Raw genomic sequence first — 25,825 nt, 5'->3', positions numbered from 1 at the left:
CAGGTTTATAAACAGAAAAATAAAAGATGTTCACACCTTCAAAAATGTAATCAAAATGGTAGTTTGGCCAAAAGTGTGGTAGTTTTGCAAGTTTTTCTAACATGTTTATTCAAGAGTAAAAGAAGCTTTTGCCTCTCTGAGTGAAAATTGTCAAATCCAGGATGATGTACAGCCAGGACTGCTTTCCTGTATGTGGTTATAGATGATGGGTTTGCAGTACACAATGCTGCTTGCTGAAAGGACAGGCACAGGATGCAAAGGGTTGAAATGGATTGGTTGAAATGGATTTCTGGACTCTTCCAGTCCAATCCTGCATTCTGTTAGAACAGTTAGGCTTGGCTCAGGGTAGAGCTTTATGTTTCATTGGAATTCCCAGTTAATGGAAATCTAAGATGGCAGGAGCCAGGGCATTGTATGGAGGCTACATAAACATCCACTGAGGTGTTTCTTAGTAGTTTCTTAGTAGTGAAACGCACAGTTTATTCTGTGTGGTGTGGGACATCTCTTGCCAGTGTAATGAGGTAAATGCTTTGATATTCTGTGTTCAGCATCTGCTCTTTTGGCTTCTTTGTTGCAGAGGGAAAGATTGATTGGACTCTGGCTAAGCTGACCAGAAACATAATGTCCTGTTTATTCCTAAAGGCATGAGCATCGGGGTCAGGAATTCTGCTTTCCATCCTTAACACATGCCTGCAAAAATCTGGGTGTTTGAGTGATAGGATCCACTGCTCATCAGTCCAAGGGATTTTGTTGCCTGCACTGTGACAGCCATCAATTGTCAGATCAGATTGTATTCCTGCTGTAGATGCTACTTCTCCACACTCTCATTTTTTAAGCCCAGACCATCTCTGTGCATGTGTTTGTAGCATGATCTTGGTTTTTGCTAGCAATATGCACTCTGTGTTTTCATGAAACTGCGTGTCCACAGTTCTCAAATTCCTTCAGCTTGCTGTGGAGGAAACCTCTGTTCTCAATCTCATGCTTTAGGATGAAACATATTCGTAAGGTAAGATCCATCTTACTTCCTCTTATATGTCTAACCTTTAAACACCTAAATGTGAGCTACACGTCTCTCAGGTTACAATCAATGGAGAGAAATAAATCACAGACAGAGATTCAGCTTGATTAAATTAGGAATTGAAGATAAGTTAGAGTAATTGCTATCTCAAGCTGTTTATTCCTTTCCATTGTCTTTAGGAAACTCTGACAGTTAAACGAGAGCTGGTTGCATTAACCCGTGGAAACCTTACCTGAGGTGACTGAAATCCCACCTTCCTGTTATTGTACCATACTTTGTATGTTCTGCTTGCTTAATTATGGATGCTGCTTTTAGCAGACAGCCATTCTGTCTGTCTAATGTCACAAATTCAGTGCCCGATACGCTTTGGAAAGAGATTTTGGGGTGAGCAATGTGCTACAATTTAAATGTTTGAATGTATTTTGATGTGACAGCTATGTTGTCTAACTAGAAATCAGTATTTTATGAGTTCTGAGAAGGATGCAGTATTGCATAAAGGTAGCTGACAGCTTGTGCATGCTGCTCTGGAATTTCCAGACAAAGACTATGCAAATGTTGACAAGATATAAAAATAAATACTTGTGAAGTATTGTACTTGATCTGGATAATAATAAGACTGGTTTTAGCCAAGCTGTTTCCCCTGGTGGCCAGCACTCAAGTGTCTGGGAAGACACCAGATGACCTCCAAGGAGAGGATGTGGGGCTTTTTGTTTGCTTGGTGCTTTGTGGTTTTTGCTCTGTTTTTTTTGTTTGGTTTTTTTTTTTTCCTTTTCTTTTTTTCTTTTTTTCTTTTAGGCAGCTAAACCATCTGAACTGTTGGCATGAGCTGTCAGAAAAATCCTTCTTTGAAACATGGAGACTGACTAGTATTTTCAAGTTAGGAGTAAAGGCAGAAATAAAACAATACAACTTAATGTAGAAGGCTGAATCTATTACAAGTTTGTTGGCATGGGGTTTTTTCCATAATACTATCAACTTTATGGATTGATGGCATGGAAACTGTTTTGTCTAAGAAGTGAAATATTAGATGACCACTTGTTCCTCAGAGGTGAAAAGAAGATGCACCTAAAGCTTAAAATTTATGGGATAATTCCCTGCAAATGCTGGACTTGAACTGAATGCTTTTAAATTGGGGTAAAGCTGTAGCAACACTCAGTTGTTCAGGAGGATGGAGCTTCTTACTTGTGGTTGGGATTTGATGTTTATTTTAGAGTTCTTCAAGAGCATGATAGTATTTGGAAGATACTTTAACAGCAAGTGAAGCTGTCACATATAGATGATAAAATGCATTTTATTATGTGCTTTTGCAATTCACCAAATGGATAACCCTGTGCTAAATGTAGAATTTATAGGTAGAAAAGCATTGGAAGAATATAGCTCAATATTCAGAAATATGCTGTCTGTAAGAGGCAATGAAAACATGTCTTGGCATTTGGAATGGCATTCATTCATTCTTCATCACCAGCAATTGTGAGAGGAACTTCTAGTAAAATCCTCCAGTGTTTGATCTTTCCATATTAGACTGTAAGGCCCCTGAAAGTTTTATGTAATTTTTTTTGAGTTTTCCATTCTGTCTGCAATAACTTATGAGTTTTGTCTTTCTATCCCTCATGCATGTTTTCTTTCACCAAGATGGAAGTGTTGTGCTCTCAAAATGTTAACCTTTCCTACATCCCTGTGACATATTCACGCATGAATACTGTCTCAGTCTTCAGGGATGTTATTCCCCTGGAGCTACAGGAGGATATTGTAAGAACTTGGACTAAAGCTCTGGAGTCCCTTGCTGTAAAGCTCGTGCTTAGGGAGGTGGATGATGCTGTTCTAGGCAGTGACAGGCTTTCTGGGGTGAGTCAGGAAGTGCTGGTCACATGAGAAATGTTTTGACTAGAAACAACTCCAATCAAACAAATCTCTACGGGTATAGCTGTCATGTTTCTGAACAAAGAATGATCAAACAAAAGCTTACAGTGAGGTCTTAATTCAGTCCATGACAAAGCATCCTCTTGCTTCACTGAGGTCAGATAACATTTTGAGTATCAAAAACCTGTCTAAAAATTCCTACCTTTTTATACATTTTTAAAAGTAAATAGTAATAATAAATGTATTTCTATCAGCATATCAACATAAATTAGAGATTAAAAGATGATTAACTTTTCCGTTGTACGTTAATATTTAATTGGCCTCAGAGATTTTTGTCTCTGTAATAAATGAAAAGTGTTGTCTGAAAGATTCAACATGGGATCTTCGTAGTTACCAACTGGAAGTTTTCTATACAGTATTTAATACTGAAAGAAGAGTCTTAAAGTAATTTTAAGTAACATCTGAATTTTGCAATGTCCTTTAAACATCTTCAATGATGTAAGAGAGTGACCTTTCCCTGATTAAAAAAAAAAAAAAGAAAGAAAAAAATTACCTTCTACAAGAGAGCAATTGCCATGTACTGTGTTTAGACGTAAGTGTTAAAAAGTCACCCAGGTAGAACAGGCTTCTTTCTCCCCTTGATCTGCAAAGATAGATGTAAACATTCCAACTGCAGGCTCTCTGAGTTAGGGTAGCAACTGGTTAGACCTTCTCAAATAAAAAGATGCTGAAGCATACCGTCTTACAATTATTCCATCCTGACTTTGAGTGATTCAAGGAAATACTTTGATTAAAAATTCAAGTGTCAGTTTTGATGTTTAGCTTCTTTATTGGAGCTTTTAAACTTAAGGCTGATGGCAGTGCCTTCAAGATGCTTTTGATTTACCTATGAGTAAAATCTGAATCCTGTTCTGACTACATATTTTCCAGACTAGTCTGAAGTTTATTGGGTTGATTTATTTTAGTGAAGAGAAGTGTGCAGTCCTTTCAAACAAAAGAAATATCAGAGATGATTTTTTATTTGCTAGCTGAACAGAAAAAGAAAGCATAAACACATTGGTATATTTGCTCAGTTTTGTGAGCACTTCTGGCTGGTGAAGGCTATGGTGGAAGGTTGGTCCACTGTTCTTGGGGGGAAATGTTGAACTTTGGGATCACCTAAGTTACCTTTCCTCTTCTGTACAGTCATTAACATTGTTTGGGTATTTTTTTCATACAATCATGGAATGGTTTGGGTTGGAAGGAACCTTTAAAGATCATCTAGTTCTAACACTCTGCTATGGGCAGGGACACCTTTCACTAGACCAGATTGCTCAGAGCCCCATCCAGCCTGGTCTTGAACATTTCTAAAGATGTGGTGTTTATAAATTCTCTGGGCCACCCGTTCCAGGGCCTCGCCGCTGTCACAAGGAATTTCTTCTTAATAGCCAATCTGACCCTACCCTCTGTCACTTTGAAGCCATTCCCCTTGTGCTATCACTCTATGTCCTTCCAAAAGTCCCTCTCCTGCTTTGTTGTATCATCCCTTGGGAATATTTGCCTATTTTGTGGAGTTCTTGGTTGTTTGTTTTAATTGTAACCAATGGAATCTTTCTCCTTCTGTTGCTAAGAAGAAAACGTTTACTTTTTACAGTGTTTCCATTTATCTCTTCAGCTCTTGCCTGGGGGGGTGTGTATGTGTATATTCTTTTGCTGATACGAATTATATTTTCTGTCTGGAGATCATAAGTTTTTTTGAAAGTGAAACAAAATGATTAAACTGAAGTCAGCTATATTATTTGAAGCTGCTGTATGTGTTTATCCTCATAGCGCTTAATCCTTGACTTTGCCTCAGGCTACTAACCCTAGCTGGTTATTAATTCCTTAAAAATGCCCTGAGCCAACACTGCTGCTGTTATAACTTGTTTGGGGCTGAAATGAAGTTGACGTTTTTCTTAGCTGCAGCATCTTCTCGCTGTAATGTCACGGGATCAATTGGTTTCAGCAGCGCTGCTATTGCACCATGCGCCTCGAAAAATTTATTTCTTGTACAGCATCTGTTTAAGACTTCTCAAGTTAGCATTCAGTCTACCAGGGATGTAACCTATTTTAATGAAGGGATGTCAGATCTTCTGGAAATACTCTCTCTATACAGATCCTAAGTGGCCTATTATGAAGAAATCCATGGTTTTAATTTATGAAAACAAAACCAAAACCCTTTGGCAGGATTGGAAACTTAGGCCATTACGGTGTGGGAAGAGGACAGCTGTGAAATTGGGGTGAAATACGACGCGGTTTGAAATGCTATAAACTTCCTTTTGTATACATTTTAGGGATTATTCCATAAACTGCTTAAGAAATGTAGGCCTGGCATACATGTGTCTGAGGTATTCCTCTTCTGAACACACAGCTGAGCTTCTTCCAGGCTGGAGTTTCGATTTTTCTGTTTTAATAGAAGACTTCCTATAAAAATCAAAATGCTGTAAAATTACAGATTGGCTTCAGGAGCAGCAAAACACCTTGGAAAATTATCTCCTAGTGCTCAGGCCAATCCCTTCCTCATCAGCTGGCATGAGCTGAGTCAAAGCTCGTGTAGCACAGACAGTCTGTGCTGCCGGATGCCCAGCTTGGCTCTGGCTGACTCAGCACTGATGGGGGACATGTCTCAGAGGAAGGATGAGTCTGAAGGATGTGCTGGTGTGTGGACCCTCTGCTCTTCCGTGCCTGAAATGCAATTGAGATGTGCTGGTAAATTCCACTGCCAGGGGAAGCCTGCCCACAGTGTGTGTGGCTGTGTGACAGCCCTGCCTGCAAAGGAGATGGAGCAGAATGCATCCGCCAAAAAACTCACCTCACTCTGCTTTTGTACATCTATGCTTTATTTTTCATGTTAAACAACTCTGGTTTTAAGGGTTCTCTGAAACACACTCTTGTTTTCTTGAATGAGGTAAAACATGTTTTAAAGTAGTAGAATCACTTAAACACCTTCAAAAAATGTCCACCCTACTTCCCTTTCCTCCCACTCTAAATTTTTCATTTTGAAGGAAGTTTTGTCTCCAAATTTCTATTTCAGAAATAAGGGACTTCAAATGCGGCTGCAGAAATCACATCCCAAACCACTTCTGCTACTTTCCAGGAAACCTTCCCAGCAGATATCTTGGAAGAAAAAAAATTATTTGATTGAAAAAGAGCTACAGAAGGAGGTCATCCATTACCAAGAGTAAAATTCAGCAATCTGCTCCTCCCTTCTGTGCAAAGAAGTCCAAAACATAGACTACTTTTAAAGTTCCTGGTGTGTCCAGCCTCCAGAGCATCTTCCAGCTCTTGTTAGAGAGCAGGCACATAATGCTGCTTCTAATCCTTGTGTGAGGGACATCTCAGAATGTTATTTCAATGCATCCTTCTATCAATCCATAAAGAATACTTCTGTATTTGAACAGTAAAATGACAACTTTTAGCCAAAAATGTTACATTTATTATGTTTCATTGATCTATTTGCATCATGTCTGTGGAAAGCTCCCTCCCTTCTCACAGTGCCAGAAATGATTCAGTTTACCATTTAAATGATGGAGTTAATCATTATGGATAATTAAAGCAAAGCCTGTGTGAAGAATGCTGAAATTCTGTGAATATTAAGGCATGAAATTATTTTATGCAAGATTTCTGTCATGAATATAATATGAAATAATTTCATCCATGCTAAACAACTTTATTAACTATAAACTTGGTGAGATTTCAAGTATCTCACCATTTTCCCTGTGATGACATTTGTGGAAGACAAAGTTAACAGGATGATGAGCAGAGGCAAATGGTGGCCCCATGGCCTGGGAGTTCCAAGGCAGCTAGTTTTGAGTCAGTGGTTATAAATTATACTTCTATGTTTGTTTTCAATGTAATATTTATAATGTTTTTCCGTGATGATATAATAACTCACTGAAGTCAAAATGTGAGATGCATAACACTCACGGTATGTAAAGCATTTCAGAAATTAAACGGAGACTTCCAGCTGCCTTTTCTCCAGGGAAGGAAGTGTGTCTCCTTTGGGAGCTGCATGAATTTTCCTCCGACCTGAGAAGTTCCTGTGTTACATGGGAGGAGAAGAGAAGAGTCAGGGCTGGATCTGTGATGCTTCCCAAACTCCCTTTTGGAGCCGCTTCTGCCACTGCTGTTCTGTAGCAAACTTTCTCTTTGGATGATGGTGATCCCAAAGCAAATGGCACTGGGAAAGCCTGGATCAATGATGTACAGTCTAAAAAAGCAGTGGAGAAGCCTATTTAGAGAAATGCTGGTTCTCATGTATTAAAAGCTAGGAATTAAATGCTGGAAATGAAAGATGTTAAAGTAGGACAGATTTAGTTTCCGTGTTGAACTTGGTTCTTCTGGCTGCACAGAGAAATCTGTGAAGATTTTGAACATTGAGCAGAAGCGGGCTTGGAATCAAGACAGTCTGGAGGTTGAATCGAGTGAGGCTGATCCGGTTTCAGCAGAGTTCCCTGCCGCAAATTGAGGTTCATCTCCCTGAAATGTGCAGCACAGGCTGTGCTGTGGGAGGGAATTAGCGAGGGGTTAAGAAGCACGAGTGGTTGATGAGAACAGCTAAAATTTTCAGAGCGCTTCCTGCGTTTCCAGAGCCACATTTGCAGCGCTGAGGCCGGCGCAGGAGAAGGCAGGGAGCTCCTGGCAAGCCGACAGCTCATCCCAGCTTCGCAACGTGACCGCGTTCTGCCGGCGGCTGGGGCGGGGGCATGCGGTGCGTGAAGGATCTGCTGGTCAGGGGAAAAACCAGCGAGTCATTTCATTCCCTTCCCCCCCATCTTATCTTGCACAGCCCCTCTCCGTGCCCTTGCTTCACGCACAGCCCTGGAGGCACAATCTGGTTGTTTCAAGAGGAGTTGTGATCTGGAAAACATCCCCTTCCTTACTCCACGGCGCTGCCAAAGATTATTGAAAGCCGGTATCTGCTGACTCCAGTGACAATTTCTAATAAGTTTTCCATCACCAATTTCTATGGTGATGCATGAACAAAAAAGAACACAGTTTGACTTTCAGCTCCGGAGCTATTTTTACAAGGCTGGCTCTTAAAGACAAAAGAAAACATTTTCTTTCTAAACTGAGCAAGTTTGACACTGAAGGTCAGTCAGCGATAATATAACCAGAACTCTGGTGTTTATGCACTCATTTGCTTATAGAACAAATTAAACGATTTAATGACCTGATGACTTCCTCTTCTATCATCCCTAAATGAAATATAACCCTCTTCACCCCTTTTGTGTGCCTCTCAGACCGTTTAAAGATATTTTAAGGGTTTTTTTTTTGTCCATGAAATCGGCACCTTCCATTACCCTTACCAGGTGCAGCAACTGGAATTCCTGAAATGAGATTCAGGGGCGTTGTGTGACTGCTCCTACCATTATGCAGATGGTAATTTCTTCCCATGCTAATTATTATCAAACAGCTAAGAGAAAGATTAAAAAGCACTGCGTTCCTCAAACCCTTCTTTTGGTCCCCCATTGTATTTTCTGAAAGAAAGGAAGAAAGAATCCTGGAAACCAGTCAGTCAGGGAAATGCAGAGAGTATCTGCTCAGAGCCTCACCTGAACCTGGCCCTCCTCTGAGGCCAGGGAGAGGGAGGGAATGAGGGGGAGAGAGAGGTGTGGATGTTTTTATCAGAAGGCGCTTTTCTCACGGTGCCCAAGATAAAGGGAATGACATTCTTGCAGTGCCCTAATGGGGGTGGAAGAGTAACTGGATCCTGAATTAGGTGGTTCACTAATGTGCCTATTTTTTCCAGTCCATGTAGTTCTGCCTAGTGCCTCAGGCTTCTGGAATGGTGTTTTTATGCCACTTAAGGTCTTAGATTTGTACTTTTCAAACCGAAGAAGATGCAAGGCTTGTAATTTCTTCATCCTCACCCTGTTATGTTGTTTTTTTTTTTAAATACTTAATTCAGTCCAACTTATGGTTTTGATTTTGGAGATTTTTTGGTTGTTGGTTTTTTTGGTTGTTGTTTTTTTTGGTTTGGTTTTTTAGTTTTTTTGGTTTTTTTTTTTTTTGAATCAGCCTAATTGTGACATTCTGTGGCTAATTTTACTTGGATGAAAATGTAGCACATAGTGTATTGAGATCCTGATTTTTTAAATTTTTTTTTTTTTGTCGCGTTTACAGTCTTTTTTCCAATGTGGGCTGTGGTTTCATTACAGTAAGTTCCTGCTTTGGATGCAGAGACTTACGTCAGATTCACCAGCTGCTGCTCTCCCAAAATAGGCTGCGTGCCAGTACCAAGGATTAGCTGGGTTACTGTTTGTCCCACCAGTTGTTTTTAAAATCTTTAACTGTGCAGAAACGTCCCTGTATGCCATCCCTGCAACTCAGTGCCTGATGCCTTCTGTTCCCACCCTCCTTTGAAATTTTCTTCCCTAGATCATCTATTTTGCTTGCATTTTTGGTATTCATTAACTTGATTTGGAAAACACTTTTGTCAGTATATTTGTGTTTTCATATAAGCCAGCAAGCTTCCCTATAAATACCTTTCTTGTCTTAGGTGAAGGCTTTTTGGGATGGGTTTCCTCTGTGAATCACAGTGGCTGCAGTTTCAGGATACTGTCATTAAAATGCTTATCACAGGGGTGAATGACTCGCTTTCTGATAACCCTGGAGGGGAAAACAGCAGCAGTAAGCAATGCTCACCTAAACCACAGTTTACTCGGCTTGTGGAACAATTTTGTCAATAAAATTACCTCCATGCTACAGGAGCCACAGCTTTGTGTGAGTTCTTCTCAGTCCATCAACTTCACTAATAAAGCTGAACTGAAATCCTAAACTGGTTCCTAAATTAGGCTCAGAGTTGAGCTGTATTCCAGTCGAGGCAGCCAGGGATTTGCCTTGCAGAGGTTGCCTGCAGTACCAAATGTGTGTATATTTCCCTGGAGGAGCTGAGGCTGCGAGCGGAGGAACCCGGGGCTGAGCATCCGCGTGCCGCTGTTGGGAGCAGAGCTACGCCCCTGTTACTGTTGGTGCACTATTTCTGTGCTCCCATGAGGGTGTCTTGGGACTTGCCACGGCTTTCTTTCTCCTAAGATGCTTCTGTAGCCTTCAACTCTCCCCCTTGTCCAAGTTAATCGTGACAGTTTTGGAGCAGGCATGTCCTTTAGGGCAAATTGCAGGAAAGTTAACGGAAGACCATGAACACTTTGATGTATTTGCTGCTGTGCTCCCTGAAAAGATGACAGGTTTTAGCCCAAGTTTAAAATAGAAATGTGAATTGTATCTGCAGTCCAAGCCAGAGCAGCCAGTCTGGAGATACAGGGTCTTTGTACTTCTACCAAAGGGGATGGTGTTGGGCCAAAACAAACGTAGGAGCTTTGGGGAACCAGGAGTTAAACGAAGAGAGACCGCAGGGCTGTTCCTCTGCTCCAGGGCAGCTGCTTCCTTCCAGACTGTGGGATTTTACTTCATTAACCACACTAGGTCTATCAGAGTGTGTTTTAAGACCTACAGAAGATTTATTCTCAAAAGGAGGAAGAGGATTTTGAGGTCTGTAAGATAAGTGCTGTGAGCATAGAGAAGAGCTGTGTGGCAGGAGCAAGAGAGCAGCTTGTCTGGGGAAAAAGAGATGGTAGATTTAAGAGGATATTTTCTCTCTTTGCCTCTAAAACTTTCAGACAGAAGGTGGGTCTTCATTCTCAAACCCTGTTGTTTTCCCCCCACATTCGATTTTGCCAGGTGGGTAACTTGTGATGAGAAGTGTGTGGGGTGTAGCATTACATCCCCCTCAGTGTCCATCTTTGTCGGCAGCCATACGTAGAGGGGGGAAGCAGGAATATTTAGGCTGTTAGTGTGTCCCCTTGAGTGAAGGAGTATTAAAAAGCCTATGTTCAGGGCTCCCCTGGATGGTGCACCTTTCATCAGCTCTTCAAAGTGTCTGATGAGGGTGACCCAGCTGCTGCTGCACTGCTGGTCTGCCCAAGCCATGTTGTTTCTCTTTAAAGAGCTTGCCTTTTGCCTTGCTTCCCCACACTTGTCTCTAGCAAAGAACTCAGAAACTTTCTATCATCAGGTGACATTTTAGGGGAGGGCACTTTGTCAGCATTCATCCATCACTTGTCTATTGGATGTGTCCTATCCAGAGGACTGTGCATCAAGCCTTCATCAGAGCATCAGGCCCATTCAAACATACTTCTGCTGGATTTAAAATCACCTGAGGAAGCCAAAGTGAAAATAATGGGAAAGGAAAACAATGCACCCTAATTCTAGATTAATTAATTTTTGTGCAGTTTTAAAAGTGTATATGAGGATTATACCACTTCATTAATACGCACACACATTTTAAGAAGGCCTTATGTAACTATTTGAAACCACAGCTGCCAGGCCTGGGAGCACAGTGGTTGTCCTTGGGTGCAGCCTGGTTTAGGCCACCCTGCACAGGATTCAGTGCTGTCCCATCAGGGAAGACACCAGATGCTGTCAATGCCTGGCTGGGTGGCTGAAAGGCTTGAGCATCTTGTTAATGCTTCCAATGATTATTTTTAAATCTCTACCTCTTCTAAGTCTCTCTTTTAAACCTCTTTTGAATCTCTACCAGTTTAAAGGTATCACCAGCATGTGCTGAAGTGTAGGACTTCAAAATACTCCCTTCTCTTTCCCCTGCCTTTCTGTGCTGTCATTTCTGTCTTTGTTTTCCCTCTCCTGGTCTACAACGTGAGCTGAAAACCTTGCTCTTATTAAAAATTTTATGAAATCTTTCCCATCCCTGGAAATGTTCAAGGTCAGGCTGGTTGGGGCCCTGAGTAACCTGGCCAAGGGGAGTGTGTCCCTCCCCATGCCAGGGCGTTTGGAATAAGATGTTCTTTAGGGTATCTTCCAGCCCAAAACATTCCACAATCCTATGAAGAGTAGTAGTTGCCAAGGTATTGAAGATTAATTAATTGGGGAATTCAGTGGGAAGATCTTGCAGGTATTTTCCAACTTAATTCTATAATTGTGTATATCTGATTTGAATATTTAAAAAGTGTTTTGTTATTATTACTTTCACAAGTAAAAAAGTTAACCTTGGCATGTCTCCACCAAACTCTCTTTTGTGGACTCTCTCATAGTGCAAAAGCCACAAGGTTCCGGTGTTTGTTTGTTTTTTTTTTTTAACTTCAGCAGTATCTCTGTTCTCATGGTAATGGGCATAGGTTGCCAGTACTCTGAGTGACAGGAGGAAAAGGTGATGTCTTTGATGCTTTGACAGCTTGGACCTACTTAGCAAGCATCCCACCTAGATTATTTCTTTATCAAGTGCCATGTTTCATTTTGCAAATGACATATAACTGTGTTGGCCCACGTCTCTGTGGCTTTCCCTGGAGACTGAAAATACAAAATCGTGTGATTTTCTGGAAGCATTTCATTGTCCCATGCACTGATACTAAAGACTGTATAAATCAGGCCTTTTTAATTGTTGGCAAAGTGACATTGCCATGCCACTAAAGGATGTTCTTTGTTGAGGGGAGAAAAATATGCTTTCTGACTTTAATGGATTGCCTTAAAAATCAACTTTAACCTAAGGAAGTTAAAAAGAAGACAGTCAAAAAAGCTTTGCAGTCCAAGGAGTGTAATTTAACATTATTGGTAGCCTGAACTGTGGTAGCTTGATTGTATTAGTTTATGTTCAGGTGCCAGTTGACAGCATGATTCCAGCAATATGGTTTAATTGATCCCCAAACCCTATTTTGATTTGATTTAACTGTTGTCTGTAGTTGACAAGCCACGGTCTCGATGATTCAGTGAACTGTCATAATGGTGCATCTTGTCTCTGCATCTTTTCATTCCTGTTTTCCCATGCCATCTTCTAAGCCCCTGTGAGCACACAGAGGATCAGCAACAGATTAACTGGGTAACCAACTGTGGACTAGGACCTGATCCAGCAAACCATTAACGTGGGCCTTTCCAGTTTACGTCAGTTGTGCACTCCTAAAGGTGAACATATGCTTTGGTGCTGTAGTGAATCAGCCTGCAAGAACATTCCTAAGTTAACACCAGGGCTGTCTCAAAGAGGGAAAAGGTGTTTTTTTCCTTAGCGCTGCTGATTCAGTGGTGTCCAGCAGAGCTTTTTGGAGACCTGAAAATTATTTTAGGATTTATTGCAGGAGAAAAAAAAATCTGGCCTATTTCATTGTAGATAAGAAAATCGGACTTAACATGAAATTTAGGAGGGAGTGCTTGTATCTGGCATGGACAAATGCTGCTTTCTCCTCGGTTGAGGTTTGTGAAATTACTACATCCAAAGTTTCAGAGCCTAATGAGAGACTTTCCTGCTGTTTGTGATTGGAGCCATGCTTTTGCAAAGAGAAGTAAGACTGTCCAAAATGTTTACCTAGTCCTCATCTGAGTTAAATGTTTTGCTTCATACTAGCAATAAAGTTGCATGTGTGAGTTGGTATAGAAAGGATTATTCAAAGCGTGAAGATTAAAAATAAATTCCTTCTCAGGTGTTTGTAAGAACCCAGACCATGCATATCAAGGTGGCTGTAATGTTCCCACATTGTTACAGGTAGTAGTTTGCAAATGCACCAGAACAAGAGAATTACGTGTTCTAAGTGAAATGTATTGGTTTGACTATTATTTGAAGGTAGTGAGAAATAGAATAGAATAGTGGATGATCCATCACAAGGTTGCCTTTAATGGCTGCAGTCTTTGTCATTACCAGTTCAATACTGGGAAGCTCTAGAACCCTAGAAAGTTACAGCTACTTAGGAAAACCTTATTTTTATCCGATATGTGAAATATTTATGCTGGTGACTTAACTGCTTGAAAACAGTCCAGTTCTTCTTTTAAAACTGAGACTCTTGAAGACCAGATCTGAAGAACAGAAATACCGGCTTGTACAAGGCCTCCTTTGCAACTTACAAGAAAGAGGAGCATAAAATGGTATGAAGATACAATTTGCATATAAAAACAATCTTAATATCAAGCTCGTATAGTTTGTATAAAAACGATGGCTTCCTAGAAGGGTGGCAGCTTTGTACTTTGATAACAATGGCATTACTATAGTGAGTTAATCTTACAAAGGTGATTTTTTGAAACAGCAATTGAGAATACCGTGGAAAAAGAATCCAGGTGGAGAGGTGACGTTAGATGTTGGATTTCTTTTTGCCATTCAAGTAGAAGATGGCAATTAATGCAGTCATCTTGATTTTTTTTGCATTTAGTCACTCAGCATAAAGTGTGAAGCTCCCAATTCAAGCCTGTGTACAGCGGGTGATTGCTTCGTATTATGCTGAATAAGGCTGTTTCTGAGCTGCCGCTGCATCTAATCAGCACAGAGTGGGCTGACTTCACACCAGTTATTGAAAACACATTTTCATAAGTCTTCTTTCCTGATAAATATCCAGCCAGGATTCTCTTATACGTTGTAGTATGCATTGCTATTGAGAAATGTTTAGCGATGCATGTATAATGCCAACCGTACAAATACGGGTTTGTAATATTTCTGAGCATATGTGTTATGAATTCTTGAAGTTATCTCAGTCCTACAGTATATCTGTGCTGAGCAAACCGTGGCTGGGGGCCAAATCCATTTTACAGCTATCCAAAACAGTCTTGTGACCAATCAATCAAGTTTACACTTATAAAAATGCCCATAGTATAAGCACCTAAGGCACAGTGCATAATCCATATGAAAATAAATACGATATACTATCTCTGAATGGTGTAGTCAGGTGGAATTAGACATGTTCCTCTGAGGTTGTAGTAGATAAAGGAAGCTGGTTCTGTAGGAGGAGATGATTAACACGTGGTACAACTGCACACAACTTGTAGAGTCAGTCGCACTTCTGAGATGTGGATGGAAAATTGATTGAATGTCTGAAGGGAATGAAAGGGTACTGAATAAGAAGGTTTTATAAATGGGACACAGTCAGGCTGTTGAGACTTCTGCAAATTGCTGCTTAGCCTTGTGGAGAAGGCTCCTCCCTCACAAACACAAGTCCACAAGATTCAATTATTTCTAAAATTTTCCTGCTGTTCGTAAGAGTGGACAGCCCCGAGGCTTACTGGATTTTGCAATAAGAGCATTGCAGATTGGTCAAGTGTGCACTTGGCAGTGTTTTTTTTTAAAGAAATGGAGATGACCTCCATGTCATGAGTAAAAAACTTATTTTTCAAAAAAAATGGGGGCAAAAACCCTGCCATACATAGTATCTCTGGATACTGCAGTTTATTTAAGAACCAAAAAGGTGAGAGGCTTTACCCTGTTTGATGATCTGTGGCCTTCCCGACAAGGATGATCTTGGCTATAGGAGGTGGGACTGAAAGCCAGGTTCACAGTTAGCTCTGATATCTGCCCCCGTGCATGAGCCTGAGCTCCGGGATCTAACCAGCATCTTCCCTTCCTTCTTCCCACTTCCCAGGCCTCCCATTTTCCCAGTCTAACAGTCCCACGTGCAGAAGCACGTGGGATCCACCTCCTATTTTTCTGTTCTGTCCCGTGTCCATACCAGCTGCAGCTAGCAAGTAGCAGGTTTGTGCTGGAGCATTCAAAAGTTCAGTTTTGCTGCCCCCAATTATCTGCCGCCCATTAGCTGTTACAACTTAAGTGACTTTTTTGTTTTTCCCAACAACACCCCAGCACTCAGCTATTAGTAGGCTGCTGGTGCAGCTCCCAGCATCCCGCTGCTCTGTGTGTGTCACAGCGGGAACCATCCAAAGAAAGCAGCGTTTTTTGAGAAGGGGTGAAATGGTTTAGACAGCGTAGAATTTATTCTAATACATGAATCCAGTATTTAAACGTGCAGGTAGACAAAATTGCTTCCTGTTCTGCTAATCCTTTGCTGGATAATTTACAGCCTTCTGGAACTTCATTTCTAGTCTTTTCAGCTTTCGTTGATAAAGATGCAAAAAAAACCAGACGTGTACAAAAGGACTGTATATAGCGTATAATTCATTTCGCAGAGCTGGGACATCTAGCTGAATGTGCCATTGATTTACCCTGGCACTAATTCCTAGTGAGCAGCTCATTTTGAAAGTAGCTACAAGTTGGCATATTTGCAGGAGCATTGAATTCTGGCATGCAGTCACTGTTGTATTAAAAACATGATGTGCAGTGAGTCTGGAGAGCCTTTGAAAGTGAGATCTCAATGGAAGCTATGAGTTGTATTGTTACTCTCAGTGCATACAGTGTAAAAACACCCCAAAAAGAGTAAGCTATATATATTACCAACAGCGTGCACTTTAGGGAATGGATTTTTCTTCCAAAATGTGTCAGTGATGTTGCGTTTATTAAAAAATGGTTCTCAAAGCCACTTTAAAGTCCATATGGTATCTGTTATGATTGCCTTAATAACAATAGCATAATTATGTGTATTATATCCTTATAGGATTGAATGTGCAACAAACATTGCTTGTGAGCAGCAAGTTTTTATGAGATGACAGCTGTTTTAGAACCAAAATTATAGCTTATTTATTGTGTGTATGCATTTGGGCTGGGTGAAAAATAGGGAAAGAATGAAATCTGCTAAAGGACTATTTCTCAATAAGTGTTATTTTGCAATAAAAAGGCTGGTTGTATTCTAAATGAACAATAAGAATGGGTTGGTTGGAAATAACATATTTCTGTAAATTAAGATGTTTCAGAAGGATGCAGAATGTACCAACTATCAGGGGTTTTATTCCCTTTTCTTGAATGAGAAAGGAGGCCTCCTTCAGAATTGGGTAACTTTGCTTGGTAGTGGAAAGTTGTAGTGGAAAAGATGAGGGATGAGGAATCATCCCCTTTGTAAAGCAAGGCCTGGGTGGGAACAGAGGGGAGAGAAGGGAGGAACTGTTGAATGTTCATATTTTTTGTGGATCTTGTAATGGAAAGTCTCTGTTGTCTGGTCTGGCAGGGCCAGTCCTGGCCTGCAGACAGTGCACCTTGTACTGTTCCCCCAGGCATCACCTACGAGAGTGAGTTGAGTTGAAAGGATTGATTGCAAGAAGGTTAACTCTATACTAGGGTTCTCTTTTCCCCATTTTCCTTGCCTTTTCCAAAGGTCTGCCTCTCTGAAGGAGTGGCAAGTACAATACCACTGAAAAATGTGAGGTCCCTCAAGCCTTTCACACTCTGTAATCACTATATTAGAAATAATGGTCAGGGCTTTAGGATAAGTTGCAAAAAAAAAATCCCTTGTGAAAATGAGTTCTTTTAATTGAAAGTTAGCTTTCTACTGGTATTTTCTTGTCAGGGAAATGTGTGTCACTTACAGGTTTTAGGAACTTGTTGAAAGTTACACAAAATCTAGAGTTTCAGCTTGTACGTTGTTATTTGCAGAGACTGTCACCTTCTCAGTGAATTTGGGAAATGCAAGGTGGGAACTTGTAAAGCTGCACTGAGGAGGCTGGGGGGGAGGAGTTCAGGTGGGTGTCTTCATTCCTGCAGATGAGCTGGAGTGTGGTTTCCTAGGAGGGGAAGAAAGGTACATGCAGTACAAATGAACAGACGTTTCATAACAAGGCTTATAAAGCATTAAAATTCAGGCACAGCTTCTGTACAAACACAAACCAAGGCTCTTGCATGTACAGAAAGAAACTCTCTTTCTGTGTGAACAATCTAGGCATAAAGGGAGTTCTCAAAGTATTATAAGGTTGTTAAAAAGTGGATCCCCAGTGTAAATGAATGTAAAATTTCTGGTGTGTGCTGTGAGTGAGTGTCCCATTGCTTGAGTCTCGTGGAGATCTGAAACTAGGAGTAAGAGTGACAGCTCAGCTTTACCCTGCGGTGATACTGTGACAACACTGTTGGACAAATTCCCTGTAACACAGGAGAAAGGCTGATCAGAAATAAACTAGGCTTCAAAGAGCAACTTCAGCGATTCCAAAAATCCTGAGTGCCATGAGAGAAAAATAGCAGCGGACAGAAATTCTGTATAATCCCTGCTTAGGTTGCGGATCTCATTCCTGCAGGTGCCTGTGTCTGTGGCTGAAGAGCTGTTGCCTAGAAGGTTTCTGGGTTGTGTATTGTGAAAAAACCAAGGTGGAATGATGGAGAAAAGGAGAATTCTGGAATCAGCAAGGCTTTGAGTTGCTTGGAGGTATCACTACTGAGAATCAGAGCTCAGGGGCTGGGCTTGGGCTGCATCCACCTCTAAGTTTTTCCAAATTTCAGCTCTCAAATGCCTCACCAGCATTTTCTTTGCTTGGATGCAGCTGCATGCAAGGTGAGGGGCTTGGTTTCAAGTTTTTCTGAGAGCTGCAGCCATGGCAAGTGAAGGGCTGTAGAATATGGGGTGCATGGCCCTTTCACAGGCAGAGGTGTTGCAGAAAAGCCTTCTCTGAGCTGCTCGCTCCCGTGGCTCTGCTGCTGCTGCTGCTGCTGCTGCTTGTCACCCGGGATCCCCGGGGACTGCACACAGAGCAAGCAAATCCTCAGGAGTCTCCAGCTGTTCTCTGCTGGTGCCTTCCCAGCATCAAAACAAGTGTCTGCTTGGAAATCCAGTAGCGGAGAGTTCATGTGCTCTGACAATTGACATGGGCAGAAGAGAGATCTCTCTTCTTTAGGGCAGGGAATTTTCCAGATGGCTTTGTGGAAAAAAAAAGTACTGTATGATGGCTTCCTTTGAAAATGCTTTGTAAACTCAGAATTCTTCCCTGCTGTGTAACAAAACAAAACGGGTATAGGTTTGTTGTGTTTTTTTTTTTTTTTTCATTTTCAGGTTCATTTTAGACATAGCAGCATGCCAGATCCTTTAAATGGCAAATACTGGCAGATTGGATCATCAGATCTCTTTTGTGATAGAAATTATTGTCAACGGTGTGAAACAGTGATGTTGGCTATTTATGCAGTGAGAGTTGTGTTTAAGTAGCTGTAAATTGTGTAGCTCTTGTTAATCTCTCTGAAAGAAATAAGCCAAATACAATGCAGTAGAGTTTTATGGTCTTGGGTTTTATTCTGTGGCTACGTCATTTTTTATTTTTACCAGAGCTATGAAATGGTTGTTGAGCTCATAATTGGATGGAAATACTTTGTAAAATAGTAAGCAGGTTATTCAGTTTTGTCTGTTGTCCCTGATTTGATTTAAAGCAGTTTAAAAAAAAATAAATTACAAATTTCCAGAGCTCATTACCTAATGCACTGAATTACAGATGGAAAAAAATTATACAAGTATAATGGCTGTTCTATTGGGACCAGGCTGCAGGATCTTTCAAACGTGTGTATCCTAAGTATAAAGGTGTGATTTCGAGGCACAAATCCTCATTCCAATGTTGGCTTTTATTTGTAAACTATTTTACTGAACTCCAGAATGCCTCGCACAGAAATTCAACAGATTAGGTTATGTTAGACAGGAAAGGTGTTTATTTCTTTTCTTTAACAGTAATGTCAACAGGTTTTCCAGTGGCCTGGAAGCCTGTTTGCAATTTCAAGTACCGGAGGACTGCTTTTCCTTTAGGAGAAGGCTGTGTGATCAAATGCTAAGTTCTGATGGAAAGAGAGTTGTAGCTGATGGGGAATTTCTGCTTCTAGGGAAAAAAGCCCAAAACTGTCTTAGCATGACATGGTTGGATCTAAAACATCTTCCTAGTTCTGATTTTTGCTAGCATAAGCTTGTATTGAGATATATATATGTGTGTCTATCTAGAACAAAATGCTTCACTGAAACTAAAAAGTAAGACATTTTTTCTGTTACCAGAAATGAGCTGCAGAAGGTTGTGACTTTCTTTTGGCTTTTTTCCTCTTCAAAATATGAAGGGATTTAGATGTGGGACATTTGGCATAACAGAAAATACAATAGCAGCTGAATTTTAGCCTCTGCAAAGCAGTCAGATAAAAGATTGTAATTTTGATTTTCAGTTTTTAAAGTTCAGACCTTGTAAGGTGCATGTTACAAAGCAGCATAGAAGCATTTGCTGGTTGGGTGTTATAATAAGATTTGAGGCAATAAATTGTGTTACTTAAGGAAGTTTTGGATTCTAAGCAAAACAGTATATTACCAAGGTGATGTGACAGGTTTGCTGGATTCTGCTGACATTAGTTTGGCCCTGTTAATGTTTGTGGTACTTTTTTCTGTCCTGAGTTTCCAATTCAGGAGGTGCTCCAAGACATTATATATGTGGTTACTGCGCTGTTGCTGTTTGTCTTTCCCTTGCTTGAAGCTGGTGTTTGGGAGTGAACAAAACCATCTGTTGTGATGAATCTATTGAAGAATTAATTTAGGAAACAGTCAGTCTTTCAGAGTTATTTTTAATGATGGAAATGACTCAAGAAGGAAGAAAAATATTGCTGATTACATCTGTCCCAAATGTTGCAGGTGCGTAATGCTGTTCATTAGGCTGATACAGGTCTTGCTGGAGTTTCCACTTCATCTGGAAGATGTCACTTTACTTAACTGGACACTAAGTCTTCTAAGAGGAAACACTTAGAACTCTCTTCCCCCTTCTTGGCATAGTCATCTGCATCTGAGCATCATCTACAAACTCTGTGGTGGTGAAAATGGGCTGAAATATATGGTGTATCACAGCAACCCTTTATTCCCAACATACAGTGGGATCAGAGCAGATATGTTGAAAAAACCAGTATTTAATCTGTAGTAAGAGACCCTTGCACCAAGCTAGGATCATTTCAAAACTGTTACAGTATTTTTCCCTGTTTGATTTTTAAGTCCCAAACATTTTAATCCCAAATATTTCAGTGGAAGTGTGTGTTCTATAAATTGCACTGGATGTGAAAAATCAGTTTTCAGGTGAATATTCTGATACCAGAGCTTATCTCCTCTTAAATCTGGGAGTGTATCATGAAGACTTTTGGTAGAACGTGTGGAATAATGTTGCTGTGGTATAATACACATACCAGAAGGGATTTGCACTGAAATGCTGGTAACCACAAAGAACAAAGAATTTTCCTTTCCTAATTTCCAGTATCAGAGATGTTCTGACATGGATTAGACCATCCATCAGGGGAGAAGTGCCTGCTTGACACAATACAGGCTGAATATTGCTTTGGGATCAAATCAACACTTCTCTTGCTTTCAAGAAACATATATTGAAAAAAAAGAGGAAAGAAAAGTACAGTACAAAATTATCTGATTTGCTTTGCTTACTTTCAGGTGAATGCCAAAACAACAACTTTGGTCAATCATTTAATGATTAGAATAATTCATTCAGTTGAAATAGCCTGCTGATTTAAGGCCTGTTTTTAAATCTAACCTGTTCAGGCTAGAAAGGAGCTTGAAAATAAAACAACATCAGAATCTCAATGTTGCAGACAAACACCTACATGTTCCCACTGAGCAGTTCTGCTGCTTAAATATTCTTTGCTCTTCCGGTTGTGTATCTGCCTGTAGTCTTCGGGACGATTCCTCGGAGATCAAGGAGTCAAGCCAACCAACACAAATATAGAAGTGTTGACAGCAGAGAAGAAATCTGCCTCTTTGTAATCTGAATCTTGGGTTTGTCTGAGTTTCAGTGTTGTGCAAAAGACTGGAGGATGGGGCTCTGAGCACTGGGTTGAGTCGCTCATTTTCCTGAACAGAACATTAACATGAAAGTCCAAAGCCATAACTTTAACTGGCCCACTCCTTCAGTAATTCTTATTTACTTATTGCTAGTTGATTAGACTGTTTGTATTGATTTGACTCACAAGACTAATTTTAATTATTAACGTGTTTCTTTCTGTTTCTTATTAGATCGTTCCTGGATTGGAATATTTTTGCTTTGAAAAAAGATGTAGATGCCATCAATAGAAATAGATTTTTTAACTGTGTTCATTACATTGACTTTGTCAGAGAGGTTGATACGTCTGAAATTTTGGGGAAAGGCAAATCATCATAGTCTTTTTTCAAAAGATTAAACAAAGAACTTTGGTTTTATATTTAATATACTAAAAATAAATTGCATATTGATGGCATCAGCTATTCAAGAAGAAGAGTTGCAGAGTTTAAAATATATTTATAAAATGTAATAATTTAATTGAAATATAGCTGTCTTTATATGCTATTATGCAAGTTTCATGTATAAAATTGACCATAAATATTCAAGTAAAGTTCTTTAATATGTTAAAATTCTACATACGTGAAAGTCTGACCTCATACTTGTCAGATGAAATTTGTTTCGTGCAATAGGAAAATAACAGGAGTTTCCTTAATTAAGTAACATTTTCATACTCACATTCATTTGTTCTCATGTTGTCGTCAGTTAAAGAAGAGGTTGTAGAGACAAGCTGCATACCTGTATGCCAGGATGATCAGGTCAGAAAGCTGTGATTAATAAAGTCTTTTTGCTATAAATATATTCCAGACAATTCCATCTATTTTGTTCTCATCAGAATCAAATTATAGCAAATACTTGCTTTACCCAAGATCCTCTGTTCTCCAAGAGCCCTTCAGCATTACTTGTAGCACTACCTGGAAATACTAATGAATTTGAAAGTACCGAAAGAATTTAAGCTGATTACATTTAGTGCCTTTTTTCTTCTGAAGGTGTTTCAGGCTCACTTGTCTTTCCTTAAGTGGAGCATTTCTGGAGGTCTTTCCATTCGCATACTTTGCATCTGATGCCTTCCAGGATAAGGTCTGTACCAGCGACGATCTGCAAATTAGAAAAGAAAAAGCAAACTCTTATGTCAAAACTGAAGATGGAAAAGGTGTGAAAATGTCTTTAATGTAATCGCTATATGTAAGGCACATAGAAAAAAAGTCTACTGAGGGAAGGCCAGCGTGAGCTCATTTCTGGGGAATTTTGGGTAGGGATAAACAAAATGCTGTGAATGCTCTCCACTTCTCTCAACTGGACAGATCAATGCTACAGCAAACCTTCATACAACCTTCTTGTTGGAAACGTAAATATTTTGCCTTAAGATAAAACCAATATTTTCCAAACTTTGTGAAGAATGAAAAAGGTGAATTAGTAATGGTGTAAATGGTTGGCTGGAATGGTTTTGGTGTGCACAGTGGCAGATGTAATGCCATTATGTTAAACACAGCTTGGTAAAGCTGAGGCCTGTAAGCATTTTACATTCTGAATAACTTATTAAGAAGTGCAATAAAAAAATGTAACTTCTAACACCTGCATAAATAGAGCCAGTGCCAGGTTTGAAGTGTGCAGGAGCCAGACTTGCTGTGCAGTGAGTACAAGGCATGTGAAACTTGTTGCCAAATGGTGTTGCAGTTGCTTACGGTTTAAGGAAAGGCTGGATGAGTGCATGGATGAGAAAGTCACTGGGGATTATTTAGAATCTAAAGGCAAGTTTGTGAAATATTAAAAAGAGTAACTGTTTGGGAATATTGTGCTTAGTTATCCTGTTCTTGGTCATCTTTTCACACCTCTGTTAGAAGTAGGATCTTAGGCCTAGTCTTTGCTTTGAAAGAGTACTGCAGTCCTCATGGTCTTTCCTTCCAGAACACATCTGCCATGTATGAAAGCTTTGTTACAAAAACAAACCAGCAAATGGCAGAAAACAAAGTCTATTAGAAAAATCCTTTGGTGGTATGTGGGAAGAAGTCAGTAGACCAGTCACATACCCATCATATCTGGCTGTTGTCTCTTCCTCTCTGCAGAACAAGGCTGAGTTCCAACAAGAAGACAAAGAAATGCTGGAAGGAAGATTAGGGCAGGGCCTCTAAGTTTGTGCTCTTACGGAGGAAATTACAGAATCTGTTTCTTATCCCATGCTTTTGAAAGACACAGGTGGGAACATCTGGAGGGGAATGAGAGACCTCAGTGCTTGGTTTTACTCAGGGACTTGCATTCCCTGCTCCCTGTTTCATGCCCCTGAGTTCCTGCATCGCTGCTCTCCATGCCCTGTGCCACCGTCAGCGCTTTCCCAGGGGTTGGGGCTACTCCGCTCCATTCCCAGGCTGGTGTATGGAAAGGGGAGGAACGAGTGCTCCTCCCGAGGGCAGGACCTTTCAGATCTTGTTTTGCTGCTTCTGTACGAAGTGGCAGCCTGTCTTTTTAGCTGAGATTAGCGGGCACGAGCTTGTCAGCAGGAGCACTCATTTCCTGGAAGCAGGATGTGGAAAAGGCAGTTGCAGGGGGCAGGTTAAAACACAATCCAGTAAGAAGTTGTGTGTACAAGGCAACGTGGACTTTAAACTCTCCAGTAGCCTCCATATTATGTCAAACAAGCCTTGCTGAAAAATACGAAGTGTGCATACTGGATCATCTTTGGGAATAAATGGCACATGGAGCCTCATTTTTACTTCAGTCAGTTGCTTCATTATACTGACCCTCTGTCTTTGGAGGACCTGAATTTGTAGAGGCAGAATAGGTATTGATTTCCTTTCCTCTCTTCTTGAAAGAATAGGCTTTTGGATCTTTTTCTTTTTCAGTTTCTGAGGCTGTAAATCAAAGAAGCGTTGTATGGAACTGGGAGCATGGAGGTCTTTAACTTCTGTTTGTCCAGCCATTGGAGTATTGAAACAGTATGATTTTAAAAAATCCTATCAAACTCTATCGAAATTTTCAGAGTTTTTCAGATTTTTTAGGTCACAGCAAGTTAGAATTTTTAAAGAAGCTGTGTAGAATCCACACTTGCTTATACAGGCACAGAGTAGCATGACCTGGCCCTTACATTGCAGAAATGTGTGTCTGAACAGTGAACATGGGGGAGGATGCTGCAGAGTTGACTTGGGTCCCCACCACACTGGATTAAGGGAACAAACCATCTGTTCTGGGCCACTGCGACCTGGAGGCAGCACACAGTGGTCCAGCACTACTTGGCAAGGATGAAAATGTCATCTGCTTTGTCCTTAGATGCTGTCACAGGGGTCTCTCTTCCTGGTGGAGGAGCAGGCAGCATGGTTGTTAGAAGGCTGTGATTCTCTTGATTGTAAGCAATAGTTTTTAAGTGGGTTTTTTCCACATGTTAGAACCACGGCGTGGTTTAGACTTCCAGTTAGTGGCAGCAGCGACGCTCAGTCTGACACAGGCAATTAAGTATTATATTTTCAGGATTGGAAAGGCAAGGCTGCTTTAGAAAGAAAAATCAGAGAAGAATTATGATTGCCCGTGAAGCCTAGATAACACTTGTAATATTTAAGATATATATACTTGGACAATGACTTGCATTGCAATGATTTAGGAATTGATTTGTAGAGGTGGGTCGTAATACTCCATGTTTTTAATTACGACTGATAGCACTGAAGCCAACAGCAAAAAATAGTGTGATGGAAAATAAGCTAATTAGGGTCTTAAACACAAACCCAGCCCTCTCTTGAGGCAATGTTGTTAACAATTTTTCCATTGTTGCAGAGTGGGGGTTCAGTTTTAGTCCATAATAAAATATGCTGAAATAGATTTCCTAGAATTGTCTGTGTGAATAATCATCTTCAGTGGCTGTGAACGTATGGGGGAATATCTGTTTGAACAAGTTGCACATTCTCTGGCAATCAGTGTTTACTCCTTTTAATTAGAATTTAAGACTAACTGACATGTTTTCCATATAGTATGTTGGAGAGTAGAAAACTCATAACTATTTATGTGTGTAAGTTGCACTCTTAATTTTTGTCAAATTTCAGAACTTCGCTTTGGATAATCCTGAAGTATCCTCAGAAAAGTTATACTGATTGTGATGGGACGTAGCTGGTAACTCATATAAAAACTCTTGAATAATGAGTTACTGAAGTTAATTGATTCTTTAAGTACCCAAGTTGGATTCCACTATCTTATTTTATGTGTGTACATTATATTATTAACAAGAAAATCTTTCTTAAATAATACTGGAAGTACTTCCTAATAGTAGGCTTTTGACCACTGTTACAGGCATAGCTTCTGAACTATATCCTTCAGTCCAATTCATTACCCCACATGTAGAAGAAAGGAGGAGTGCCTGCCTTGGAGAAAGAAGTTTTTTCTTTCCTTGTCAAAGGAGAAAGCAAAGATGCAAGTGAAGAAAAACATACCAAAATGCACTGGCATTTCCTAGGAAGGCTGACATGGCTGCTAAGATAAAGATGCGCTGCTAAGATAAAGATGCTTGCAAATTCTTTGAAATTATATTCCTTTTGGAATTGTCTGGGA

The 25,825-nt window shown here is 40.2% G+C and overlaps 1 protein-coding gene and 1 long non-coding RNA gene across 8 annotated transcripts in view; one reads left to right on the top strand and one right to left on the bottom strand.

Moving 5' to 3' along the window:
* Positions 1–25,825, top strand: part of MACROD2 (mono-ADP ribosylhydrolase 2) — an 844,207-nt gene that overhangs the window by 135,319 nt on the left and 683,063 nt on the right. The gene's annotated exons all lie outside the window — the stretch shown is intronic.
* Positions 1,773–25,741, bottom strand: LOC119698652. The gene is made up of 2 exons (XR_005256198.1): positions 21,974–25,741; positions 1,773–21,330 (listed from the first exon to the last, which is right to left on the bottom strand). It is a non-coding gene; the product is annotated as an uncharacterized LOC119698652 (long non-coding RNA).

This window comes from Motacilla alba, chromosome 3 (assembly GCF_015832195.1).
Source record: "Motacilla alba alba isolate MOTALB_02 chromosome 3, Motacilla_alba_V1.0_pri, whole genome shotgun sequence".
NCBI lineage: Eukaryota > Metazoa > Chordata > Aves > Passeriformes > Motacillidae > Motacilla > Motacilla alba.
Note: the sequence above shows the minus strand (reverse complement) of the source record. Positions and strands in the feature narration are given on the sequence as shown.